This window comes from Saccoglossus kowalevskii, chromosome 2 (genome assembly GCF_978046115.1).
Source record: "Saccoglossus kowalevskii chromosome 2, keSacKowa6.1, whole genome shotgun sequence".
Lineage (NCBI taxonomy): Eukaryota > Metazoa > Hemichordata > Enteropneusta > Harrimaniidae > Saccoglossus > Saccoglossus kowalevskii.
This window is the reverse complement of record NC_140642.1, coordinates 27102052-27124346: the sequence shown is the minus strand read 5'-3', so window position 1 is coordinate 27124346 and position 22295 is coordinate 27102052. Positions and strand designations below refer to the sequence as shown.

The 22295-nt window shown below is 36.8% G+C and overlaps 1 pseudogene; it reads left to right on the top strand.

Annotated features, from left to right (window-relative positions):
• Nucleotides 1-3247: 3247 nt before the first annotated feature.
• Nucleotides 3248-21852, top strand: LOC144360124 (uncharacterized; annotated as a pseudogene).
• Nucleotides 21853-22295: the final 443 nt, after the last annotated feature.

Below are 22295 nucleotides of genomic sequence, written 5' to 3'. Positions count from 1 at the left end.
CTATGATGACTGTGCTTTTTTTCCGTTTAATGCTGCCACTAGTACTAGGATGGCAACTATGTGACGCAAAACTATCACTTGTACCAATAGACTGATTACTTCCTTCCTTACTCCAACTCACCTCTGACTCGGGTGCTGTTGGCAAATCTACTTCACCCTCACTTTGCCAGATCTGGTTTTTGACAATTCTGTAATAAGATCACGTTCTTGATCAGTGATTTTTAAAGAAGACGCATCTCTTGGTCTTATTTCATGCAAGAACTGTGGGACCAATGGCCCGTCTGCAAAGACAGTAATAATAAAGCTACATTAGCCCATAATCCCAAAGATACATGTAGTCATTTACTTAACACTTTTGCCAAATTTACTCTGATTTACAGTAAATGCTGTGAAGTTATGTACACCAAGCCAAGTCACATTTCAGTGTCACCCAAGTTATATAATGCATAAGTCCACTTTTGCAATGCAAACAGACTAGCCTAAATCATGAGCAGCCACATTTCAGGGCCAACCTATTGTTTACCAAGCCCAATGCAATAACATTTCATGTATCTGTAGACAACTCACATATAACTAATTCAGCATTTGTGACAATTCATTTGTATTTGTAGACTTCCAAGTCTAATTCCATCGTAATTTATAACCATTCAGGTTCAATTCATTTGTAGCACAGACCGCCCAATTTTAACTTAGTAAGTTATAAAATAACCCAATTTTTAGTTACTGAATTCAACTTAAGCCATGGGCAAATCAAGTAAGTATCATGATGCTGAAGAAGTATCGAAAAGGAGCACCAAAAAGCTGTTTCTTTCTTTCAGTTGCAAGGAGCTAACAATGCTCTACACTGTAAAATTATGCTAAGTATGTTTGCTTTGTGGATCTCCTATATCAGCATAGATTGTTTACTTTCCCCCTGGGGGTGTTCAAATACTAATTTCTCATTAAGTTGTACTAGCACAATTCCCAATAGATTGGCGGGAGCCATAGTGAGTTCAAATTGGGATGAAACGCGTGTCAGAATGACTGGCAAACAAGTCGCCATAGTCCATTGGACTTGGGAGAAAGAGGATTAATGCATTTGCACTTTAAAAGAACAGCCGTGGAAGTCGTTGCAGTTGTTTGCAATTTGTTGTAATGATTCTCACACGTATAGCCAGTTGTAATGTATGAAACACTTTAATTCTTTTATATGTGAATCTCTAAATTATACTGTATTGTATCAAAGTATAGAGAAATCGCCAGGAATACCATATATAAACATCAGGAAGTTTAGTTTTCAAATTCTTGACACTTGCATAAGTCGGTTGGTCACCCTCTACAACTATCTTATCTGGTGATGTCATTTTTAAGGGCATCATTTAGTTGTTAAATATATTTGTTAAATATTCATGGCAATCTTCGCCCTGGGATCACTTTGCTTTTTACATGGTCATGCAACAACCGTATACTGCAAAGTATGCCAAAGTTATTGAGTAAATAATATAATATTGATAAAGTATACCCTTGTCACGGAAACCATTGGAATATGCAACAAAACCAAAGCTACATTTACTAAGAAGACCAACGATGGTGATTAGTTTCAACTGTTTCAAATGGGAGGTAAAAGTATGATCATTTTTTACCATGTTGTAGCACCGACTCCATGTGGACATTTTCTTTTTCTTTTCCAGAAAGTTCTTTGTCTAAAATATGGTTATGTTCCGAGATGGGAAACATTGTCTTTGCTATCAACTACAGAAAACTTTGGGAGTGTTAAGTGCTGTACATGGATCATGATACATTCAAAACGTGTCCTCGCCCCTACAGTAAGTATCCACAGACTGTATCAAGGTAGAGTACTACCACTCATCGTGGTACTTGTGCCAGACAAAAGTATCAGGGCATATCAATGGGTATTCCAACATGTTAAGGCCAAGGTACTACAACTCACTGGCCACCGCATGCATCCTCAGTTGTTGCTGACTATGAGATCTCCCTGATGTGCTTACGTACCAGAATCTCTGGCAGTTATTTCCATTTTTACCAAAGCCTTTACAGGCAGAACCAACGCTTGAAGTATCAAGATTTTACCTTTAGCCGTTGAGTACTTTGCACACGGGAGCCGGAATGGAAATCTGTAAGAAAAACTGGATGATGACGATGTGGCAGATCCGGATTATGTTCCCTCATATTGTCCATCGAATGAAAGTGTTACCTATGGTATATACTCTGTAAAGCTGTGAAAGTGGTGAAGTTAAAAAGAATGCAAACACTCCAAACAGGCGTAGATGTTGAATAAACAAGCTTTAATGAAATGAATGTTCATCGAGCATTTACATCTACATCTACGAGCCAGAGGAGTTGAACATTATGCCCCAATTACAGTCACCAAAGCATTGGAATAGACGTTGAAGAAAACAAATGTATGTACTGTTTGAAACATGATACATCATATACCACCTCAAATGCAGCTGTTTCTGATCCTTCATCTGTGTTGGTTCGTACATCAAATAACATACGAATAAAAGAAAATGGGACAAATACCAGTATTTTATGAAGCCAGTTGTAAAGTTACCTAGGCATTTTGGAAACGAGCATAGTGGAGGACCTGGTGTAGCTCATGTGTTTTAAATCCAGAAGTGCTGAAAGAAAATTGCTTTGGCAAAAGAAAAGAAATCATGCATACAAAGTTGAAGTTCTCAAGGCTAGGAAGTTTCTTTTAATCATATCATAAAGCTGCAACTAAGTATGCTCTCTTTCCAGCCTGTGGGGTATTTTATCAGAACATCACAAATCATGTTACAATCAGAATGTTGCACAAAGCACCGCAGCAGGCCAAAGTTGCCAAAATGTTGGTAGGAAGAGTTTTATGCAAAATGATCTGAATCTGAATGTAGAATGTGGCTCCAGAGAATACATCAAAGTTGGTACTCGACATCGGTATGTCAAACACAAGATGAGGGAACTAGCAAGACTAATTTTACAGTTGAGGAAGCACAGTAAAGAAGAGTGTTGTTTAAAGGATTTTATTCATCCTACAAAATTGGATGTTGTAAATAAAGCTGCACAAATAATTAATATGATGTAGATGCCCGAGAAGTTGGAAAACAATCTAGCGTTGAAGTTAGAACATGCCTTGAAAAAGTTTATAAATCTGTATAAACTGATATGGAAATCGCCTATACGATTTTCCTCAAGTTGTGTGAGATGCAGGGGATTTATAAAATTTGTCATGCGCTAAGCTCAATGTTAAATCAAACAAAACGATATGTCATTAGTGGAAGATGTTGTAAGAATGAACAAATATTTGAAAAAGCCTCACAAGATAGTTACGAAAAGCTTAAAGAAAACAGCAGGGAACCCTCACAAATTTAATCCTGTTCAACTGTCAAAGAAGTTGCGAGATGGAAGTATGAGAATTACAAATTTCAGTGAATCTTGTGGACATAGAAGAAAGCCCCATGTCACAACTCTTCCAAAAATGGACCGATTTGAATAGAAATGACAAAGATCAAAATATCAAGGGTCACAGATTTTATTTCCAGTGGACTTTCAGTTGTGAGACATGACAAAACATACACACACTGCCAGTGATACATTTCGAGAATAAAAAAATATAAACGCAATGAAAGCGCCTACCACGTGCGTTGGAAGTAAACTATGTAATATGGCGATGACTATTGCATTGAAATATTTTCAGTCAAGAAGTAGTTCGTTTTGTTATTTGACAATGTAACATGTATATGATATTGGAGAATATATTCAAGTATTCAGAATATATTAATTTTATTTACGGGAAAGAAGGTTTATTTTGGATAGAGTAGTACTTGCATTTGCCAAGAATCGCTTTGTAATCTCCTCTACCAGTATTGGCGTCGGTCAGAAAACGGCCCGAGTGTGTTGATAACTACAAGCCCGACTTCTTTGGTGTACATGTACTTCGGGTAGACCTCACTTAGGTTTGTTCATGATGATGATATCTTTAATTCTCAATTTTCGGTGAATATTTGTCATTGTAGGTAAAAAGTGATATTTTCGACTTCGTGTTGATATTATACATGACGGTACTACATGTGCACCTCTAAGATTTGTTCATTTTGTGACACCTTTAATTGAAAGAAGATTTTATCTAAAATAATTGCCAATTTAACTCTTTCAAAGATAACTAAGTGGCAACTAAAAATCCCATTATTTTTTTAAAAATATCGTTAGTACATGACATGTCTTATTAATATACAATTTTCTAAAATACTATTTTTTTAGGTTATTGTTCTTGATAAAAATGCTTTTACTGTAAACAATGAAGCTGAGCAGGATTTTAAGAATGCAGTCGAAATAAAGTTTGGTGATGTACAGTTGTCTCCTTCAAAGCAGAGAGCAGTTTACTCGGTATTCTTCAGTCATGCACTTGAACAGTCTCCATTTTTAGTAGATTCCGAAATAATTTAAACTGACGAGAAATATTTTTTGTTTCTTTCTATAGGACATTTCAGTGTTTATTTCTACTATTGGTACTACTAGAAATTATTTCAATGTTATGCCATTGGCCAATATAAACCCGGTTGGGGAATGGCTTTAGAATAGTACGTATGTATCTGTTGTTCATAGTATGTTTTATTCTCTTAAGGTATCGCCACACATTCAAGCTCGAACAGCAGTAGATTGCGGAATCCCACAATAGATGGTGTCCGAAGAGTGACAGTAAATGCGATCTTGATACTCCAGAGGGAGCATGTATCAAGATGTTACTGTTTACCAAAGAACTCTACGGCACAAGCTAAGTGCTGCCATTTACACTTTGTACAAAGTGGGAGGTGAGTATATGTTATTTGGTTAATAAGTGACATGTACTTTAGGTTTTGAGAGGATAGGCTTCCTATTTTCAAAGCAAGTTTTGTTTTAATTTGTATTACACAATAATTACCTTATTATTTCATGTGAACAAACATGATGTTAGATACTATTTTGTTTTCGTATATAGGTATTGGAAAATGAAAATGGGGAAACTAGAAGGTGTTGACATAGATGATAAGAAAGTTTATTTTAATGCAGGGGTTAGGTTCGAGCAACAATTTTCGTGATTTGCCACTCCCCGTCCTCGTTGCAACAAATTCGCCCCCCCCCCCAAAAAAAACGCTGTACTGTATTTTGATACAAGATAGCTGATTGGCTGTTCATGTTTGTCGCACCTCCCCTACTTTTGAGGCGTGGTCCGAAACAAACGTTCATTGGCTGGCGAAGATGACATTACAGTAATCATGTTTCACTCGCAGTAAAATACTGACTCAATTGACTGTAATGGTGATTATTTATTGCTATTCAATAAATGGATCTGTGTGTTGCAGTTGACGGAAATTATTGTTCCTGCAAAAGTTGTTTATACGACATTGGAGAATTTGGAAACAGTGATAGACTAACTTTCACTGAAAATTGAATATAGGATAGTGAGTGAACTTTTTAGCTCCGTCATTCGGCCATCTGGAATCAGACTGTGGAATATTATGTATGATGTAATCAGCCAAGGTATGTCTAAGATGCATGCATTCAAAGACACACACACAGAGGTCAATCCACAAGTCCTCGTTTTCGACTGATAATGACATCAATAATTGAAAAATGTCATCAGTACGACACAGAATTTTGACTGGTTGATCTGTTAGTTCAAATCACAGTGCTTCAGGGTAAGTCGTGCAGAAAAACAGCATGACTGGAACTCTGCATTAAGAGTTTTCATATGAACGAAAACATCCCACAACATAAATAATTATAATAGCAATCTTGCTTTTGATTGTTTTCCCACAGGCTCCCATTGTCTCACCATCAATTTAGATTGTATGTAAATAATGTTGTAATAAAATCTGCATTTTTTGTGAATATATTCGTTTCTTCATTGTAAAGGTGTTGTGGAAATCCGTGACAACACATTTCAACCCCCCCCTCAAAAAGTCTTAATATTTACCCCAATCTGATTAAAATCCGTTGTTAGAAAATCGTGTCCCAGTTGCCTCTAACTACATCTGAATCGATGCATATACAAATCTCGTCCATCGACCAGTCAAACAGAGCACTGTCATATCGATATAGAAATTACACTTAATCAAATATGGTCTTGTATGTCAGTTTTACAAATTGTCCATGTACAAACAATACCATTTTATAACTAGCATACAAATCCTATGTAATAAGTATTTCATTTTTTTATCAGATGGTTTTCATTGAAGATGTGAAAACATCATTGAAATTGGTGAAGTCACAGAGTATTATAATGCAAAGAATTAGCGAGTTAGTAAACATGAAAGCAACCTTCAAGATAACTTTTTTTGGTAAGTGCGTAGCATCTCTTGAATATTGAAAACATCTTGAATTAACATAAGCCATTCAGAAGTGCTCAGAACATAACTATAACAAGCATACATTGATTTGTTTCAGATATTTCATCTGATGTCTGTCATAAACACAAGTGTTAATATAGATTGTAAAAAAATGGACAGACAAATTAAAGTTTATGTCTAACTGCTAAACCTCTTATTGCTGGTGTTGAAACATACCACATCAACACACTTGGTTCAATAATTGGTTCATAAAAAATATACATCATTTGCTGATGAACAATCACAGATAAGATAAAAAGAAGGTAGGTTTGACTAAGAAAAGAAACAATGTTTAGTTAAAACACACACATAAATGATAACTAATATGCTTTTCTTGTTTTTATGAGTATAGTCTAGTTTAGCCTAGACTACTTTAGAGTGGTTTAGTCTTTCTCCAGTTCATTGAACTTGGTAATTCAAACAAAATTCAGTCCTAATCAATGACATTTGGAACCTTACCAAATGGCAGGGTTACGAAATGTTATTCATGCGCCAATGCCCATTTAAAATGTTTCTAAACAAAAACTGCTTGCATAGATTATTTTTACTGCATATTACACACTTTTGATATGGTCAACATTGATCAGATCACACACGATAGGATTATCGTCATTTCCAGAAAATTATGATATTATTACAGACTGAACAATCGAGTAATTTGAACAAAAAGTTCAACAATCGATGACATTACTTAGGTACAGAAAAGCATTTTATTTCCTGTCATTTTGTGGAACAACATCCATTCAAACATGTTCATAAAACCTGGGTATATGAAAAGTTTAACAAAGAATGCGTAAGATTAAGTATACTCATGCCAGTTTTTCGGTGTAAATTATGGCATTTAAGATTTCAGAAATGGCAAGAAATTAATTAAAATTCTTGTTTCAGAATTAATAATGTAACGCCACCAACGGACAACAAAATGTTTTTTTCAGTATAGTTTTGAAATTCATCAGGTATTTCACAAATAGGCCATAATAAATTATTCGTGAATCATTGACATACTTGTAGGAAATTGTGATGGCCCTTGCCTCTTTATTGGCAATTTATTTTGTAAAACACGGTAAAAAACCAAAAGTAATGGATAAAGTAAGTGGATAATTGGCCATTCGTTCATGTAGAAAATGTGATGTTTAGTTGAATCAGAGAAGCAAATAAACAGTTCAAAATTCATGCAAGTTTGACATTCTGCATACAAACAGTTTCACCATGTAAACTACATGACAAATCGCTCTTCCAATAGAAATCACAGTAATTATTAGCTCCAGTGCCTCCCCTTTGATACCTTCCTATCAATTACCTAATTAAAGCTTGGCAACATCTCAGTTTGTATTCGTTGATCTGTGAACCAGTCAGTCGCCATCTTTGCTTATATGAGACATATATTTCGCGCACACGTGGTGTGACGTCTATCACCCTTTAATTTAGTATTCAGAACAGTGCCCTTGATGATGTTATTTATTGAAATTTGATTTCAAACGATTTTATTGAACAACAGGTGTGCACATAATTGCAATATTCTCAATTAAAAGCACCTGTAAAATTGTCACCTGTCTACAATTTTGATTTTCCTGTAGGTAAAAGACCTGATCGAAGGACCATACTATAAAAAGTGGATGGTATTGCTCACCGATGAATACAATAGGCAGGTAGACATGAAGCTATGGGGGACACATGCACGAAATTGCACTATAAAGACAAATGATGTAATAACTGCAAAACCACTTGAAGTTAGTCATTGTGTCAAAAGTGTCATGATTCATGTTCATTGTATGAACAAGTTATTTTAATGCGTTTTAAAAATATATATACACAAGAAGAAGGAAATAGTTACACCCCTAGGAAAGAGAATCCCAAGCCTCTCTATCTCATGTTGCTGTCTTGGCAAACTAAAGCATTTCACAAAGTTGCTGTACACATTCGTTTTGATCAGATGGTTTCAACAGACTAACTGCCTGGTCACGTTTTAGCAGCTGTACTGTAACTCTCAAATATATCAAAGACAAACCAAATCAAATGTTCACGTTTCTCTAAAAAATCATTTATAAGTTGTTTTCTGTAATTTTATTATTATTGTGAATAATAGATTGAAGACTCTGGGAAATGGACGCCCAAATCAGAATTGTTGAGAAAAATGACAATTATAGCCTGTACTGAAACGTAAGTGTTATTCATTAACTCGATTTTTTTAACAACTGAAAGTTAAAGCACCACATTCATATTGGATCAACATAACTGCACCACACTACAATTATGTGTGTGTGTAGCATGGTCAAAAAAATACTTTCAGAGGTCTGTTGCTGGAAAGTACCCCAACAAGAAAATAAATTAAAATGTGTGTGTGTAGCATGGTCAAACCTTTATTGTTTTGTGTGCAATAAGGTTTTATAACAATTCATTGTATTATAGAAAATTATGTCAACATTCTTGCCAAGTGGAACCGGAACCACACAACACAGCACAGCACCTTGTAGCACTTTAACAGATATGTATCCCATCAAGTTCTTAGTTTGACATTTTGACATAAAAAATACTTTCAGAGGTCTGTTGCTGGAAAGTACCCCAACAAGAAAATAAATTAAAATAAAAACAACGTTGTTCTAAGGGAAGGAACATTAACATAAACAACAGAATGCGAGTCCATGTGATTGCTGGCACAACCAAAACACATAGCATGGAATTGGCCATCTTGAATTTTCAAGGTGAATGTTCCGGCGAAGCACTCCACTATCACCTTGAAGTATTTCATTAGAACTATGTGTATGTGACAATGCCCTCACAGTTTAGAATCAGTTTACCAACAGCCAATCATATTGCTCCTTTCTACAACGCGCTTGGAAAGCTCTCAAAATCTTCAAGGCGGAGCAAAGTCACGAGACGCGCACCACTCTACCGTGTATTTCTATGGGCTCTGTGCGAGCCGGTGAAAATAGCTAAAATCGAGGAAACAGCACAAACATAAATTTGAAGAAATCCTAAACAACCAAATTTAAATATGTTGCATATGTAGGGATAATCTTGTTACACTGTTCAGGGGGTGTCAACAACCGTCCCAAAATACCGTTTTCTGCCAGGCGGTGAAAATGCCTGACCTGAGAATGAATGTCGCTGCGCACAGTGGAAGCTTTTTTGGCTTGGATGTCGAGGCAATACAGCGACGACGTCCATACATCATGCAACTCACAGATATTCAGACCAAAGCTATTCAAACTATACTTAGTGCCGAGTCTGATGTGTTCGTTTTTTGTCGCACTGGAAATAGTAAATCCTTATGTTATTATGGTTTACCGGTCTTTCGACCATCGAGCGTGGTAATAGTGTTGTCGCCACTGCTGAGTATTATAGAAGACTAGGTGTTATATCTCAAAGCCCATGATGTCACTGCAACATATATTGGCAGAAATGAAGCCAAAGACATCGGGTACGCAAAGCTTCAAGGGCTTACTGGTAGTCATTGTAACAAAGCTTTCTATTGGTCGGTAAACTTTCTATCGCGCAACCACGTGACATACACGGTTATGAATAGAATTACCGCACGGTGTTGTAGAGGGAGGAATGTCCGAACGGAGCAACACCGTGCAGGCGGACGATGGGAATTGGCTGAAAATGAAAGATTTCAATTAATAATGGATACCACACAGAATAATGAATAGCCGGACACAAAATGAAGTTTACACCCTGATACTGCTGTTGATTGATAATACACATTGTAAACCAAATATGTGCAATCAAACCTTCAATAGTTCTTGTTAATATGAACTTCAACACTGAATCTTATGGCATTAAATATAATTTCATTAATTTCAAACCAGATGGAAAGCATCTGTCAATGCAGACAATTTCCAGGAAATCACACTCATATATTCCAACTTCAAATATATAATGGACCAGTATTTACAAACTTTGAAATGTTTAATATCTTTTTTTCTCATCACTGATTCATCCAAAGTCTCATGTCTGGAAAAAATAAATCAGAATCTCAAATAGGACTCTCAGACTGTCCTGCAAAGCCATTTTCAATTTTGTAGTTCTCATTCGGATGCAGTACAAAACAAAGACTTAAAATATTGATGTCTGTCCATGCCTGGACTGATTCCCTTCAAACTTAACACATTTTATTTCATTCTCACGAAATGTGTAAATACTATTGGTCAAGAACAGCCATATTCTCACGCCTCGATCTGAAAACCATTACAGTATCCACCATTCATCAGATTGCCAGTATCGTTTGTCTGACTGTCATCTTTGAAGTTGTACTGACTATATTATAATTATCAAATATGGCAAGTAAAGAGTTGCTTAACGTGAAAGGCTATACTAGTATTCATTTTGTCACCAAGGTGAAACTAGCCGCTACAAGTTGCACAAGATATTTTAACGCTGTGTTGCAAGATGAAGATGGTTTCAAGGACATCGTAATTTTAAATATAATATGATAAAATTAAAAATGCTATTTTCCACTTCTTGAAAATTACTAGCTCGATTGCACTTGGTACCTATGTTGGTTCATTCTGTGATGATATTTTTGGTGAAAAAACACTACTTCGACTTCGTCAAAACTACCACCTCAATTGCTTGGTACGCATGTACTTTGGGTGTATTTTAGAATAATTCTTGAAGACTACCAACCTTATTGCTTCCATATGTGACATGTACATTATTTGTGTGAACAATCTGTTTTTGACTACAATGTTCTTTTAGACCAGCGCAGCTATTTCAACACAAATCAAACACCTTCAGCTAATGTATATTATTATTAACTTCCAGGAGCCTAGTGAAATTGGACAGGTTACAAACATCAACATCACGAGATGCAACCAAAAATTACTTTAAATTGAACACGCAGTTTTCAGTTTTAAAAGAGTTGACATTTAACTATGACATTGCATACTGGAAACAGCAACTCGGCAATACTACAGCTATCACTTCCTTAAAACAGATTATTGATACCCTTGCACTTTCTCAGAAGATATGTGTACATTACGTTTTTCCAACTAACCTCATAGTTCGCTATTCTGTGTACATTATAAAGTAAATCCATAAACATATATTTTGGTCAGAATTTTGGGTAAAAATGCTATTATAAATATAAGTACCTTGTGTGAACCTCATTCGGAGTCGTTTGTAGGTCTTGTGCAAATAATTAGCCCTAAAATCTTATGGTTGTTAGCATTTTATCTCAAACGCAATGTATGATGGCCTACTCGTGTGTGTAGCTTTGTTTATTAACCAGTGACCTGTGAATCTGGGCAATTCTTCATTAGACACTACCAAGCTGCCTGCAGTTCTGAGAATATTGAAGGTAAAAGGCTGACAAAAAATCTGTGTGTTTTACCTACATCTATTTTGCAAGATTTGGAGCTAGCCAACATGTGTTTTACTGGCCAGAATTATATTTACATACATATCTTTGTAACACTAACATTGCTGGGTGTAGAAATTAGTGGTTTAAATATTAGATCTGATTGTGAATGTATCATAGTTGAAACATTTAACACTCACTAATCAGTCAAGGTAATGGTGGATTGACTAGAACATCATCTGGTATGATGCTACAAACACGGAAATTCGTTGTTGCACATACTACTGCTTCTCCAATCATGGCTGTGAGAGGTCAAGACATGGCATGACGTGAAAATTGGTGCATCCTGTAATTTCACTTTGTAGAAGTAAGAAGATATCTTGGAGCGATACATCTTACAACTACACCTGAAACGACAGCTGTAGAAAATACAAAATCAAAAATGTGAAAACAGATGATGTTCCTGGTATGAGCAAAGAAGTTATTTCTGGATCAACTGTCATCGCTGATTGTACTGTGAAATACTAGTTTCTGTCAAAAACCTCTAGAAAATGTGTGAAGAATTTTCCACTTTAAAATGCCCAAACTGCAAACACAGAATAAAGATATCAACTCTAGTACCTAACATAAAGGCACTGATCACAGTAAAGGCAAATTCAGGCTGGTTGTAAAAACTAACCGCATCTGATACCTTATTAACGTCTTTATTCCCATAACACAATTTACTAAACTGATGAATCCGAGGAAAAGTTATTAGATGTGGTAGATATAACATAATCACTATTCCATCCACACCTGAAAAAAGAAGATGAATTTAAACCACCCACAACTGTACATGAAGCTACAACCTGGAGAAAACGCACAAATTTGCTAAAGACGGCAAACCCATGTAAGTGCTAAATTTCTGACTAACGACTGCAGGACCTTGTGAAGTAGTAGTATCTTCGCATTTTCATTAGTAAAATAGAATGCCAACTTGGAAAATAAAACGAAAGACGAGTAAAAGAAAGTTGTGCATTAGTTTTCCCGAGATGAAGTCATGACTGTCAATGCCGTAATTGAGGCCGCAACTCTAATAGAAGCTTGAGACATTGTTTCTTGTTGAAATTGAAAAGTTTTGATCCCAGAGAAACAATATAATATAAGCCACAATGGTCTAATCCTGTGCTAAACTGCATCAAATAAAATATGTTTCATTTCCTGTCACTCAGACTGTGTACAAGTGAGTACGATCTTACCAATAACTTTAAGGTGATTAGTGGGTTTAATTTACTCAACAAACTGATGCAAGGATTTGAAAAACATCATAAAATTAAAATGAAGTTTCTGGTCATCAACTTCAGATGCAAACTTGTTGTACCATGGACTTGATTGCAGTCTGTTGCGATTCCGATGCAAAATTCTTGGAAAATAAATATAAGCTGCATAAACGAGAAATAACGCCAAAGTCATGTGACCGCGAAATTTGCATATGACTAACGAGGTTTACTGGTATGTGCATCTGATTTTGTTGGTGAAAGAACAACTCGGGTTCTGCATTGCTCACGTTGCCTTCATTTCTGGTGGTCTGACGTCTATTCTTCAGCCCTAGATGTTGGTGTCAAATAAGCCATTGAAGATTATATGCACAGCGAGTGGGTAAACTGGATAAACACTGATGTTATTTCTTGTAGTAAATACAAAAACAAACAAAAAACACATTTACTATAAGACCCAGCTGTAACCCACATACCCTGATAACCAGAATTAGAAATTGGTGAGCTTTATGTTCTAGATATTGTAGGGAAATCTGAAAATGAGAGTATAAAACTGCATCTTGATTTTCACAAAATCTTTTGCTAATGATCATGTGGTATGGACTTTTGCATCACTACTGAAATGCTAAACAGATAACATACCTTCACAAGATTATATTATCAACTTCGAATTTGGCAAGAAATGAACGGTAAGAAAGTTTTGGGACCGTCGACATACATCTTAGTAACTGAAAAAGAAACTAATGATGATGCATACATTGTGGAATACGGAAAATAGACCATCACTGTTTCAGTCATGTCTGCCAACAAATGGGGAACTACTCATTATTAAACTGTCGAGCACAATGCTGTACATGAATTTGTTAACAATCTGATTTGAGATGGCCGAATAACGGCCATTTTTGTGCTGCAAAATCAAGATCTTAGTCTTTTATGAATGGAATTTGTACAAACTCGGTAAACACAAGACATTATGTCATATTGTTTTCTCAGATTTGATTCAAAATGGCTGACTGGCCGCCATTTTGTTTAATGAATGTGGTTCTAGCATATCTCAAACATGCTCTGACTTTCAAATTGTATACATTCATTATACATTGACTATCAAATTCAAAATGGCCGACTAGTACCATTTTGCTTTAATTAATGCTGTTCCAGAACAATATCTCCCAATATGAACAAGTACTCATTTGACGATCATATACAAGATGACAGCTTCTCTGACAACTATATCTAAATTAAATAACAAACGTTCTATCAAAATTGTCCACAACAGATTATTACCGGTAGTATACATATACATGTTAGAAAAATTATGCAAATATTAACGCAACGGTAGTAGTGTTAGCGCTTGAGCGCTGGTCTTTCAAGGTACAAATTTTCAATTATTGAAAAATTCCCTTCCCGCTACATTACTATCAATAATGGACCACCGAAATTTGGCGTTCATTTAAAAAAAAATAAACCATAATTTTCAGTAATACTGACTTCGAAAATTATGATACAAAAATAATTCCATTCATACCACAAACCAACGCCGTTTTTGTTTACTTTTCACAACTGTTAGTGTTACAAAGTATTTCATTTCAGGTTAAAATACCAGCTAATCGATTGTAGACCACAAGTTTGGAGTCAGTTTATGATCTAAACGAAGGCAGACGATTGCAAACTGCTGTCATGGCAAAACTTTGCACATCGTGAATGATTTTTTTTCACTGCATGCAAATTATTTCCCCCGATGCACTCAACAATATCAAAGCTGACGTAAAACATTCGTTGCAGAACGCGTGAAAAGTACTTCGCGTTCCACTCGCTTTGAAGCTTCCGCCTATGCTAATGAGCATAGTCGTCAGGACGAAGCCTTACAACTCCAAGATGGCGATAACGTTACACCGTAAATATGCAGTCAAAACCAACGTGCACGTTACACTATTTAATTTTTCTAGCCAGCGGTGTGATGTGTCTATTCACCGTAAACCATGTGTAATTTTGTTTGTCCCACAATTTGTCTTCCATGTGCTTGCCGATCACCGAGCACTAAGTGCGGCATGTCGCCGGTACATAGTGTTTACACACTTTTTTTTTACCGTACCATTTTTACCATTTAAAACTTAATTTTTTATAAGTCATCATGCAGTGAACATCGACCATTGGGATTCGCGCCGTTCGACCCAACAACCAATAGGAATCATGCTCTTCGCAGAGTGACACTGCGATCCTGTCGCAGAGTGCAATAATCGACATTCGGCGAGTCGCACAATCGCGTCGCAGAGTTAGTTTTTAGACCCCAATACATACATGCAATGATGAGCTGGCTAACTTATCCAAACATTTAGTTTGTTTATAATTCAAATCTGCTTATCCATGTAGCGAATTCATTGGAAACAAAGGAGTCGCAGTCAGGACAAGAAATTTATTTTTCCACAGTTTGTAAAACACTAGAAATATTCACGTGTCCGGAATATCGGCCGTTCTTTTCTGTGGTCATTTTGCTTTTCCATTCATGTCATAAATGAGGATGTAGATTTTTATGTTCGATTACAATCTGTTGTGAACCAAAATGAAGGCTAGTTTACAGTGGCGGCGAGTACTGGGTTCCGGCCGATCGACAACCGACTAGTGTCGCACGTTACGTTAACGGCGGGTCTGCGCTGTGTCAGTATCACTGTCATATATGCTCATTTAATTCGAATATGAACGACATGATTTTGTTTTCTATTACTTGTCATATAAGCCTGTCCGTATGTTTGGTGTGCCAGATGAAACTCGGTGCGTATCTCCCAATTTCATAAAAATCTTGAGCTAACTAATTTGGCGTGGTAAGAAGCATACAGGCATTTATACCCAATATAGGAACGCCATAGCAACAACATGTCTGAGTACAACGGCTATTTCTGAACGTTACAAAATATGTGCTTCACAGAAATATGAAGAAGAGGAGAGCCGAGTCTGTGTTGTGTACCCGCCCGAGAAATGGTAGCGTCCGAAAGTACCGCTATCCAACGTAAAGCTGAAAATTGCACAGCGATGGTGTCGAAGCTTTAGCCAAACCGCCAAAAACTTGAACAATCGCAGGGTAATTGTTGTGTCTGAGCATTAATAGTATAAATATATACTGTACTTTGCATGGCCATATTCCCGCCATCAGTTGGGTTGCTTAGCAACAGATGGGATTCTGGGATAGGGCGGCCATCTTTGTGAGTTCCGTTAGTTATTACACACAAGTAAACCTTGCTTGTATTTCGAACCTGTTGTCTGCGTGTTTATTGGGCCCGACACCACAGTAATGTCTCTCCAAACTAAATTGCTGGTGCAAAAACAGACTCACGCCATCCACTAGTTACTTTGTAAAATCTACAGTGAGAACACAATAGCTTTACCGATATCGCCAGTTCTCATTAAATGATACATAATACAATAATAAACTTATGTCAAAAATATATAGTACGATGTCAAAAATCGCCAAGCAGTTCACAACGTTCTTTTACAGTCCCAAAAATCCGCTGACCCACGAGGCAAGTATAATCAGCGATGATTCTAGGCTCCACGATCTGATGTACGTCAAGTTCCTTGAGCCCTACGTTGCAAAAGATCACTCACCGCTTATCGATCAGTTCCTGAGTCACATCAATTCGGTCATCGACAACAAAGTCTAACGCTGGATGTCGTCAAGTTGGTGCAACGCAAGTTGGACAGTCACTTTGATTTCTTCGTGGTACGGGAATAACATAAACTTGTCTGTGGGCTGCAACACCCTGAACTCAGTTCTTTCCTAGCTTTTCGTACGCCGACTTAATGCTTTCCAGAACACGTGTTCACATTCTCAACACAATCCCGCTTTGAGGCCCTGCCATCTTTTTTCTCTGTCCTGCACCTTCTTCTCTTGCGCGCGGGGTGGTGTGACATCGTGAGACGCACCAATCACTGCAGCGCGTCTCAATGGGCGTCAAACATGAGGCCAAAACTTTTCCATGACGTCACAAATACGAGTTATTATAATAAATAACGCACAGGCCCCTAATAACAAGGAATATAAAGAAAACTACATAGAATTAAAGAAACAGTAAAATTACCCTGGTTTCACAGACAAAATGGTGGCGAGATATTTTGACGAGTTCAGGTATTAGAATCCATAAAAAAATATCATGAATCTTTTTATTTATTTGATATTAGTCTACATCGTATTGGAATATGTGTGACTATGAATATGCTAGCCAAGGACTCGGTGGTGGTGCTGGTATATGGTTCGATATATTTTCATGTTTATTGACTAGCTAATAATGCATGGCCCGGACCCCTATTTCGATAAAAGATCGTGAGTACCACAATTTTATTCAAGCGCTGTATGATAAAAATTAATCCTCTGGAGAATCCCGCTTTGGAGTCGTAGATTATTTGAAAACAGCATTTTAACATTGTATTTTATTCGTGAGAATGTCTGCATAAATCTTTGCATATAGCATTCTGGTGTAAAAACAAATGTTTCAAGTGTTACATGACTCTTTACCGTGGAAATATACGTTTCAACTTTTATTCTGGCGCATTACCTGTGGTTTTGTTTCCCCCGGGGCAAGCTATTTTTCGTCACGTTGACTTCCTGTCTGACATACTTGTGATTGCATTGAAATGAGTTTCCATGTCAATTTGCGTAAATACGTAATGAGGCATGTTGAAAAAAAATATGACGAAGTGACATTCGGACAAAAAATAAATCCAGCAAGTCAAATCGATTGAGTTGGCAGTTAGTTACGACTGCCCCTTGAATGCATTTTTTTTCCCAAATACATTTCAGAACATGGATATATTTACAGCAAGTTTCAGAAGTATTGGGGCAGCCAATTTGCAAACTCGCTAGCGAATTGGCTAACTGCTTGGGTTGGCTTTCGAATCTCGCTGGCGCCGACTCGTGGCCGCGTCCACTCTGGGCGGGTCTAAGTTGCATTATGGAACATAGAATGTTTTTACGTAGCCTGGTAGGTACATGTCTAGATTCCCCTGAATGTTTTACTTTGTTACGAGGCGTCATAATGTAAAAGTAGTTCCCCTGGTAAGCCTGAGAATGGCCACAGTCCGCTGGCGTAAAGCGATAATCCGCCGATATTTACTGTATGGGGGTAGCCATCTTGAACACTGCTTGAAACTAAATAAAGAGACACGTTGATAAACAGTTTCTTATAAATCAGGAAGAAAATGATAAACTTCCACATCTAAATGATCCGTCGGGGTAACATTAGTCAACCGCTAAAAAAATCGACCTCATTACACATAAAACACTTTCCCTGGTATATTTGAAAGCCAAATCGTCATCCAACTGTGGCTGATTAGCTCCTAAAGTATGACGACCGTCCCCTGCTGTTACATAGATTCGCCCAGAGTGGGCGTGACCACAAGACGGCGCCAGCGAGATTCGAAAGCCAACTGTTTAGTCAAAAGCAAGCAGTTAGCCAATTCGCTAGCGAGTTTGCAAATTGGCTGCCCCAATACTTATGAGACTTGCTTTAACAACGGTGAGGATATTTTGAAAGAAAATAATGAACGTGTTAGAACAAATTTAGAAAATGATAACTGTTTTCCACGGCGTGGCACTGTTTACTGCCAACTCTTAGGTTTAGGTTTGCTTTATATCACATGATTTTATTATAACTCGTTCATACAAGTACGGTAGTTCTCTTTTTGGAGGATTTGGAGGGCCTGAAAAGGACCGTTTGGTTGATCATTCACATCTATGTCCCATATATGGCACCTCTGGAAAATGCGGGTACAAGAACCGAACCTGTCGGACAACGCAATCTGGGATTAATTCACTGTGAGTGATAACAACGTTATACAACCTCATTAGCTGAACTTTACGTTGGATATATCTTTCATCAATCCAAGCATTTTATACATTTTACGCCTGATCGCAGCATTATTATCACACGGACCCTGACCATTTCCCAACCAATCTTGCCTATTCGTTGTTGGCACAAGCACGAATGACACTCGTTTTTGCCAAACTCTCTGGAAATTGCCATGTCTGGTTCAAATTCGCTGTCATCTAAACCCCCATCTAAGTTTGCTTCTTGGTGGGTAGTTTTGTTCTAGTGGCGATCATTTATATCCGACTCCCATTCCAAGTGCATAAATAATGCTTGTATTGCAGCTTCTTGCTCTTCAGTGACATTCAGAGTAATTCGGTACGTGTTGATCAAGACGCGACTGAAATCGAAATGAAGTGTTTCGATATAATACAATATATAATTCACACTTCTCGATGTCCACCTGACAATTTGTTTCAAATGAGACTCTTCCTGATATCATGAGCCCAATTTCCTGTGTAGTTGGACAGGGAGTGTAGCAGTGCATAAATTTAAGAACATAACTGTCAAAACATTTCCACCAAATTAGTGTGCTGCATTTGCGATTAACATAACATAACATGCATTTGAATTCACCCCGAGATTAAATGCAATAAAATGTATCATTTTCAGACGCACGTGATTATTGTAGAGTTTTAGTGAATGAATAAAAAACCGTTATGTAACCGTGAAATTGCTGAGAATACTGTGCATTACGGCTGTCAAAATGTTGACATTCTAATACCATGGAGCTATTACCAGTATGCACATACTCGAGTTGAGTCGTTCTCAGGCACGGTGCGTGTTTGTGTGTGTGTGTGTGGGGGGGGGGGTGATTAGGTGTTTGGAACAGGTGGCACGCGTCCTTTCCCTCGATATGTGAATCCCTACTCCGTTTATTTCAATATCTCAGTATTCAGACGAACACCACCGTTGAGACATCACATATATATTAGTTTATATTTATTTATTCATAGTGTATCGAAACATATATTTTTATAATTAGTATAGTATAGTATAGTATATAGGTAGATATTGTTCGTAGTTTATCTTATTGTATCTTGGAGTATCCCCCCCCCCCTTATGGGGAGGGCCACAGCAAGTAGTATGGAACCAGAACACGTGGACACCTAGATTTCGTGGCACCGTCAGAGACGCTTAAATTGGAGCTCCAAAGTAGAATTTCTAGGATTCGTGCCGAATCGAAATCATCGAATTACAACATAGTTATGGAACTGACAAGTATACACTTGTCCCAACGCGAGCAGACTCCAAGTATACACAGGGAAAGGGAAAAGACTCCAAGTCACCAGGCGACTGACAAAGAAAAGACTGATGCAACCATGTTTCTGTCAACTGGATCCTCTATAGTTGGATATGTACAAAACCATAGCCGAGTGTGTGATGGTGTGATATCTTGTAATAAGATTGACATGATGGGTCATGCTGGGCGACTTCATTTTAAATGCGACACCACTTCATTGAGTCATCATTTGATTTGGCACTCGTCATCTACTCTTGCCAAACGGTAAACTTCTCGTTAATTACAGGTGTGTATACTTCACTATTTTTTTTTATTTTACACATATTTCTAAAACTATTGGTGTAATTAGTAAAGCAAAATCAACAGGTTGAAACTGAACGCTACGTTAAGTGTATGATAATAAGATAGTGTGAAATATTTTTATATCTTGCTTTCGATTCGTTTGTATAATAATACGTTTCCAATGTTTTTTTGTCATAGAATGCTTCATGCAGTAACCACTAGTGGCATGCAAGACGAACGATACGCGAATTTTTGCGAAGCTTCCAACATGGATGTTATTGGAAGGGCATATAAACAAACATGTAAGTATTACATATAATTGTTACTATCACAATAACGGCATTGACCTTTGCAATATAATATAGTTGAACATATACCGAGTAAATATTACATCTGATATAATGCCGCTCTATTATTATTTTTTAAATCATTAGTCAATACTCCAATTATATCAGCAATGGCAGAGGAATCCAGAAATGACGCTCTATTACAGGTTATTGTATATTCTGTTATCAAAACACAGATCAACCATTCTAGTTAATTCTACCCACTTTTGTAATATTGAACACAATAATAAATACAATTGTAAAGCTTGGTATCCATAATTGCTTATGTTTTTTTTCCGGAAATAGCATATGATGATGACAGAAGAGGCGGGATTGATGTCATGTCAGATGCTAGGCATTCAACGAGAAACAAATGTGTTTCTAGGTGACAGGTAATATTATTATTAATTTGAATAACAATTTCATGATATAATACTACAATAACGATTTGAATTTGTAACCATGTCCAAATGTCCATCAATCGACAGAACTCACAAATGCATATACAAGATTGTAGTCACCAGAGACACGAGATGACCGGAGTACGCAGATTTTACCAGTGGGCTGACAATAAAGGATTTTTTTGGAAATGGCAATGTACACCAATAATGTAGGCTTGCTCATTCATATTTCGTTTTTGAGTGAGATGCGAGGACTAGTATTAGTTATTTAAAACAAATTGTATCATGTTATATAACTCAGTTACTAATGCCTGCCATCTGTAATATCGGTTGATATTCAGTGTCAGGGTACTAAATTATTTTCTCTTACACATCGTGTGTTTGTTATTTCTTTCAGACGTACAAATAATTGTGCATGCTCATGACAGGAATATGTCTGTGAGTACATTCCTCAAAGATAAACGCCAAGACACAATCAATTCAAATGACACTTGGCATGGTGAGTATTTGTTGGTATAATGAAATAAATATTCAAAAATTGACAAATATTCTCGTACGAAACATGAATTCCCCTGATGATATTTTTCGTTCCCCTCTCTCCAGTGACAAAGCAGATTGGCAAGCAAGTCAACGCAATCACGACTGGTGCTCACTCGAGACGTCTGACAAAGGTATAAAATACAACCATGTCACGTGAATATGTATAATACAACAACCACTAATGTGCCATGGTATATTTTTACCACATTACACTGGTCATGTATTGACATTCACAATTACTGTTTTATTCTGTAACAGGCGCCTCCATCAAAACCCACTTTTATTGGAGCATGAAAGCAGCAAAGAAATTTATGGGAAGTGACAACACAAATATGGATACACGGACAGAGGCTTGTCAAGTACTGAGAACAAGTTTAGATAACATTGTAAATCACTACCAAGTAAGTTCACAAATTATCATAAATATGTTTTAAAACACATTACATATCCTGTACATATATGTGAGAGATATTGTATTCTTATTTTGATTTCAGAACAACCATGCCGATTGTTCTCTTGATTCGAGGTGTCGACATCAGGCGGACTAATCTGCCATCAAAATTCATCAAAAACACTATAACAAGCAGATTCTTATGTTGAAGTCCATTTCACTCATGCATGTTCTCATTGTCAATGTGCACAAAACACGTTCGTAATGTTCAATATCGCTATAAAATTAACATTACACAGTAACTAAATCCTGTCCTAATTATTCTACAGTGCAAAGATACTCATTA